Source organism: Pteropus alecto, unplaced genomic scaffold (assembly GCF_000325575.1).
Source record: "Pteropus alecto unplaced genomic scaffold, ASM32557v1 scaffold21, whole genome shotgun sequence".
NCBI classification, from domain to species: Eukaryota; Metazoa; Chordata; class Mammalia; order Chiroptera; family Pteropodidae; genus Pteropus; species Pteropus alecto.
The window spans coordinates 25,255,559-25,263,079 of NW_006436282.1; the positions used below are offsets into that span (position 1 = coordinate 25,255,559).

A 7,521-nucleotide genomic window follows, 5' to 3' on the forward strand; every position below is an offset into this window, starting at 1 on the left:
TGCTTGAGTTCTGTTTCAGCAGATGTCTTTGTTTGGAATGTGACAATTATCACCATTATTTATTTCACTGAATATCAAGTGGTACAGAGGGAAGCCAAGTCCTCATCAATAGTGCACGTGGTAAATTACATCATACTATCTCCTCACATGTCTTATTCTTTGTTACTTGTGCTTAAAAATATCACAAAAAGACATATCTGACAGACTTAAAACTGAATGCAGTTCAAAGTTAATATCGACTGTCACACAAAACTATGTAGGATACACAGGAAAAAGAAAAGTGTGTTTTCCAGCCTCTTTACTTGCTATATAATATTAGATAACATTTACCGAGTGCTTAGTCTGTACCAGATAATGAGTAAGCACTTTACATAGGTTCTCTCTTTTAACCATAACCAGAAACTCCTGATATTCACATATATTCTTTCACCTATACTATGCCTTCCTCTTAACATGTCATTACTTGTTATATTAGCCAATGACTAGTTTGATAAACATCGTGAATTTTTATTCACTGAATAATTCCTACTGTAGAAGTTCTTTTATGAATGGACATTTTCTATTGCAATAAAGAGCAAATCATTAAGGAAAATAACATAAAAATCTTGCTCCTCAAAATAAGCTAAATTTTATTCTTAACTCTATCAATTAGATCAAAGCAAATCTCGATACAGAATTCAACAATTCAATAAACAATAAAGCACCTGCGATGGGAATTTTACATTCATTATTGGGTTGGGTACAAAAATGAATTAGACTGTCTCTGTCTTCTTAGTGTACAGTCTGATGGAGAAGAGGAACAAACAATTGGATGTCAAGACAGATTGTGGTCAAATCTGTGTTCCAGATATCAACCAAGTATTCAAGAATATGCAGAGGCTCTTGTTCTGACTTTGGTGATGGGAAAAGAACATTTTGAAAGCAAATGATTTGGATCAGGCGTTGAAGACCTGTTAAACTTGCAAAAGCTGATCTGGAAGGAAGGGCACCTGACAGAGGCAATAGTTTAAAGAAAGACAACTGAGAACAACTGAGGGCCTGTTTGGTAGGACTTGTCACAGACTAGGCTACAAGAGTTGATCGAGTGGGAGATAAGGCTAGAATGATGGATTTGGATCAAATCATGGAGGGTTTTGACTATAGAAGGCAAGGGACAGAAAAGGAAAGTGAGCTCGAAGGAACATGCTCAGATCTAAACCTTTGGAAGATGACTCCAACAGTAATGTTCAGAAAAGTCAATATTTAAGGTATTTGGGAATGGATGTGGGGAAGAGCATTAAATGAGAGTTTTTTTAAAATACAAAATCACTTAGATGAATAGCAAGGTTGATTTGCTATTATTCCACTTACTGGAGGAAAAAGAGAGGTAGTAGTCAGAGGAAACTTCAAGTTCGAGAGTCTCAGATGTGGAGACGTTGTGGATGATGTGAAGGCTAAACTGTGGCTGCGACTCGCTGGACATGCAGGAGAACGAGATGGAGCCCCAGAAAGCAGGTAAGGACCTGGTTGGCCAGGGAGTGAAAAAGATTGTCAATACGGATTTTGAATTCCAAAGAAGAATACACTGGTTACAGCTGTTTGTTTTTTGTACGCCTATAGCACCTGGTCTTCCTAGGTGGTCTCCCATCCAAGTACTAAGCAGGCCCAACTCTGCTTAGCTTCTGAGATCAGATGGGATCAGGCGTATTCAGGGTAGCATGGCCGTAGACTGAGATTTTATGTGAAAAAATGTATATTAATGTGGTATTAAAACATATGAATAGTTAAAAAAAATACTTTAAAGGAAGACATTCAACTTCATTTGTTCAACAAACATGTTGAGCCATGTGCTTAATGTGAAACTGTGTTCCATAAGCTCAATAAGCACAATGTGGTAGATTCCTCTCAAATAACAGTTTAATTAATACTAATATTTTACTCCCCACTATCAGAGGGTAGATTTGCATTTTCTCCTCTTAGCACCTGATGACCTAGGGCTAAAAGTAAAAAATACAAACTGCTTACTTGGAAAAAAAAAAATTTATAGGAAAGCTAAACCCAGGAACATCACCTTATGCTTAAAGAAATGGTTGAACCAAGTAAATAAGAGTGGTTTCCCAGAAATTGCTTGTATTCAACATAAAACTACTAATCGCTCCCTAATGTTTTGCTTTAGAGTGTAAATTTTCACACTCACAGACTCTACAAGACATGAACCCAGATGTGCAGCCAATCTGAGTCTCCCTCCGGTTTGTCATAACACTAGCTGGGGGGTGGTGCATCTGGAGCCACTGAATGCAGGGACCAGAGCAAACTGGACTCACTGGTCCTTTGTACCCCAGATGGAGACACAGTGACAATTTCCTAAAGTTCTAAAAATAAATAATTTGTTTTTCTAGAGACAAGTACAGTGACTCTATTATATACACTCATCAGGAGATTGTAGAGAGTTTAGGATGTGGTAATCGTCCAACTCAAAGAGGAATTGTTAGTCAGAGGTTGAAAAATATATGTAAATGGGTTCTGGGAGTACATGTTATCTCTAAATCTTCCCAAAGAATGTTGACCTAGTCCTAAAGCATTTATTTACACATTCTTTTTAAACATTTTTTAAAGTAAACTCAGAAGCCCCATTTTGCATCACATAAGTTGGTCCAATGTAGGCAAAATGTTGATTATTGTTGAAGCTTTGTGATAGATATGAAGACTTATTATACTCTTCTCTCTACCATGTATATGTTTAAAATTTTCCATAATAAAAAGTAAAAAGAAAAAAAAAGGGGGGGAGCTGTTTATTTCTTGCGTTTGGATAGCTGGGGGTAATGAGAATATTTTCTTGCTTTTCTTTTTCCTGGTGACATACACAGGAACCTTTAAGAAGTCGCTAACCCTGGTTCCTTTTCCTCCAGAACAAACTAGAATTTACTGACGCTAGTATTTGGATGGCGTGACGTCATTATTATTTCACATATTCCTTATGCTTCATAAAACTCTTCCATGTACTGTCATTTCATTTACTTCTGTGGAACTTCTGCACTCTCAGGCATCCTCCCAAATAGCTGCCCCTTCCCCCAAAATCCATCCCAAAAGAAAACTGTTTTTAATCATTCATGAAACGTTAATTGAACAACTAGCGTGTGCCATTATTTTAATAGTATTTTTAAATTCCATGACTAAATAGCTTTGTAAGAAAAAAGAAAACAACAGAAAGCCTGCATTTGGTCAATAAACATTTATTAAGCACCCGCTCTCTGCAAAGTAGATGCTCTGGTCTTGGTCACAGATTATGCTGAGAACTTCTGTCTGGAAACGAGAGGGGTAGAGTCGAGTGAGCTGGCCCTTGCAGAGAAGAAAGGGGATCTTTGAAAAGTACAGATGCTCAGGCTCTGCACACAGGGCCGCTGAGGTCTGGGTGGTCCCAAGAAGGACTGAGAACCAATGGTTTAATTGCTAAGCCTAAGGGGGACCAGAGCACACTCCAGTCTGACTGAAGCTGGCACAGTCATCCATGGAGTAAGTTGGTGGGTGGAAGGCAGGCAGGATACGTGTTAGAAGCTGCATCCTGATGGCGGAAAGGATATGAAAACAGGGCCCAAGAGAAAGAATTCAGCAAGATTTGGGCAAGCATTCAGAACTCAGAGCTGACTGGGCTTAGGTTCAAGGCTGGGCTTTGGTCCTGTTGGAGTTCTCAGCAAGGACTGAGAAAGGATCGATTGTACTATATCGGGTCCCTTTTGTGTAGCAGGCACTGTGTCAAGCTCTTTTCTTACATAATCTCATTTCATCCTCATGACAGCCCTGGGAGATAGGGTGATTTGCCCACAGTCAGATGACCAGTAAATGGATGAGCTGTGTTTAAACCTAACTCTATTCTCACTTCAAAGCCTGTACTCTTTCTGCCCCCCAGCCCGCCACGGTACCTACAGGGACCAGGGCAAAGGCCTGTCAGGCTCACCCAGAGGTAGCAGCTGGGAAGACCATTTGAGTCTAAGAGGCTCTGCTCACACGAGGCACCGGGCAGATCACTATTTCCACACTGAACTTACTAGTGGGTTAAAAAAAAAACAGTGACTCCTGACTGACAGGGTTCTCGTTCTCAGCATTACACCTCAGGCAACATAGTGAAGTTAGCAAGTGTATCTTTGTGCCCCTAGCCTCTCCATTTTATCTATTTCTTCCCCAATCCCTGAGGAGGTTACTACTGTCACGCTCTTCACCTCCATTCACACCAAGTAATACATGTCCGATGACACAAAAGCACTGTGCTTTGGGGACCTACAGCTTTTGAACAAAGAGCAGGCACTTGGAGGAACGACACTGACAGAGGCAGGAGCCAGGAAGGATTTGGAAGATACGCTGAGTTCTCCAAAGTCGCACTTGTAGATTAGCTGTAGCACATTCAAATGATCCTGCTGCTATCTTAAGAGAAATGAGATGGATGCTCAAGGGTCCTGCTGCTGGGATTCCCCGCAAGTCCGTTCATTTCACTGTACCAGCCTATCCATACCAAGTCCTCATTTGCACAAGAAAAATACATGCATGTGCTTTTCACAGAGACAGTAATCAGAGGGCACAGTCCACGAAAGCTTCTTTCTTTTGATAACTGAAGTTACACACCCAGACACTGCTGCATTAGCATTCCGAACACAGTACTGCCCTACCCTACAACAAACCGAGTCAACAAGAGCGGCTCTCCCGGTTGGCACCCATTCCCGCCCTCGACCATTGTTCGGTGAGAGCTCGAGATCATGGAAGTATCCTCCACTTTTCACAGTTCAAAGCTGCGCTGGCAAAGACTTCTGATTAGTGGCTATGAAATATGTATAGGTAAGTAGGTAGTAGATAGTAGGTAGTAAGTAGGTAGGTAGGTAGGTAGATAGGTAGACAGATTTAGACTTAGATTTGGAGGTGATAGTTTATTTGCTGAGAGACCTATAAATGTGACTCTAAGATAATAATGTCAAGCTGGATGACAATTTTCTGTATCCTATATACATAACGGAAGAAAGTAACTTTACAAGGCAGCATAATAGAGTTGACCAAAGATGTGGCTTTGCTGCTTGTTAACTGTGCAACTTTTACAAATTACTTTACTTCTCTGAGCCTTGTTTTCTGGCATGATAAAATAAAAATAGTAAAACTTGCCTTGAGAAGCTTTTGTGAGGATTGGGTGTAAATATGTGAAGTGCCTAACGATGCCTCTTGAGACATAGGGGCTCAAAACATTTGTTGAATGACTAAGTAGTAGATGTTCAATAAAGGTAGTTTTTATTATTTATTACAGTGTTTGTCAAGCTTTATAGGCTTTAAACCTGTCTACCCCATGTTCCTCTGGGAATAATTTAAAAAGTAATGGTTTTCTTTTTAATTTTTAAAACAAACACATCTGTTGCAAAAATTCAAATTACATAAGTATACAAATAAAAAAAGAAAGGCCCTACTACAAAGCCCATACCTTAGACATAACCACTGTTAATAGTTTGATATATATCGTTCCAGACCTTTTTCTAGGCCTATACAAACATAATTTCTAAACACGAGTTTGTGCCATACACAGTGCTCTGTAGCTTAAGATTTTGACACAGCATCTTGGACATCTTTCCAGGCCTAGTATTCTATCTGTATGATCAGACTGTAATTTATGCTATAAATCTATTACCGGACAACTAGGTTATTTACTGTTTTTTACTTTTTCAACCAGTGCTGCAATGAACATCCTCTTGTAAATATTGTCTTGGCACAAATGCTAGTTATTTTTCTAGGATAAATTTTTAGAAGAGGAATAGACAAGTTAAAGGGTACACATAAAAATTAGACTCTGCTAACTTACAGGGAGAGTGTTATAGGCTGAATTGTGTTACCTCAAAATTCATGTTGAAGCCCTAACCCCTAGTACCTCAGAATGGGACTGCATTTAAAGACAGGGCCTTTGAAGGAGGGTGGGGGCGGTGCTTAAGTTAAAATGAGGCCATGGGGGCGGGCCCTAATACAATCTGACTGGTGACCTTATGAGAAGAGGAAATTTGGACAAAGAGACACCAGGGATGTTCATGTAGGGAGGAAAGGCCACGCGAGGACACAGAGAGAAGGCAGTCAGCTATCTGCAAGGAGAGAGATTCAGGAGGAACTAAACCAGCTGACACTTTGATCTTGAACTTCTAGCTTCAGAACCATGAGAAAGTAAATGTCCGTTGTTTGAGCCACCCAGCCTTTGGCGTTTTGTTTCGGCTGCCCTAGCAAGCTGATGCAGAGGGCTTACCTTCACAGCCTTGGTGGCCCTCCGGTTTTGAGCTGAGGTCCATGCAGCATGAGCAAGCTGTCCTAGCCCCTTGCTCCCTGTTTACTTGAGCTCACGTTCTCTGCCCCTTTCTTCATTGTCCTCACCCTCCTTCCTCATAGCGGTTTATTTAATAAGAGATGTTTATTGTGAACATTGAGGAATTTTAAGGATATTTAGATGTTTGTGAATAATTTGTTCTTTGATGTATCTAATTCTGGCATGGCATTTAGATAATGAGAAGAAGTTATTAAGGGATTTTCCCATTGAAATAGCTTCTATTTTCACTTTATGAACTTCGAAATTATGAGAAAAAAATCTTTCCCCCAGTTTCACATTTCTTCCACTGATTGATGGGAGTAAGTAGCTTACCTTTGTAGATTATTTTAAATTTATTAGATAAATCTTTAGATTAAGATAATTAAATTACCCTAGATCAACCTAGCAGCTAGCTAGACTTAATGTCCCTCCCCCTTGAGGCTGTGTTTTAACACATTCTCTCTCCTGACCACTCCTTGTCACTCAGCCTTCATTACATCCGATATGTGTGCTTCTGTAAGAAAGAGGTAGGAAGGAAACTTGAAATTACTTGAGGATCCACCTTCTGCTACTCAGGCATCCTCAGTAACCTTCACATATTTGACATTCTTTTAATTTCCTGAAGAAGACTGACTCACCCAGAATTACACAGCCTCAGAAGCTAAATAATCGGTCTCGAGGTCTCCTAATATTTCTTTCTTCCTTCAGCAATTCCTTTTACTTGTAGAGCGGAAGATTGCTTTGCTGGAGACTGCTGCGTGTTGGTGAAAAACGAAGAGGGAGAGTATCCGTCAGAGAAAAGAGGGTTTTACTTTTGGAATCTCTTCCCTCTGTTTCTGCTCCGGAGTCCACTCTGATTGCTTAAGTACCATAGATGTAGGAAGGATTTCGCTTACTTTTCCCTAACAGGTTAGTATATTTCAGGAAGCTAAGAGTCAGGCCTGCCTCTTATCTAGAACTGATAAGAGGGAGGGAGAAGGGTAGGAAGCAACTAGGCTGAAACGGAAGTGTAGGTAGACCTGTTCTTTCCCTGGTCTTGCCAATGGCAGTATCCGCTGAGCCTTACATTTGACTGTCAAGGTGATGCCAACCCCCATACCTCCAATAAGCACAGAAGCCTCATGGTGATGCTAAAAATACAAAGAAATCTCTGCCATTTGAAATCCGAGGGAAATTGTGTAGGAAAGGGCTTTTTCCTGACTTTTTTCTTAACATGTTTGGATTTG

The 7,521-nt window shown here is 40.2% G+C and overlaps 1 non-coding gene across 1 annotated transcript; it reads right to left on the reverse strand.

Annotated features, from left to right (window-relative positions):
• Positions 1 to 1,590: 1,590 nt before the first annotated feature.
• On the reverse strand, positions 1,591 to 1,709 carry LOC112479827. Its single transcript, XR_003046371.1, has one exon. It is a non-coding gene; the product is annotated as a 5S ribosomal RNA (ribosomal RNA).
• Between the last annotated feature and the right edge of the window lie 5,812 nt (positions 1,710 to 7,521).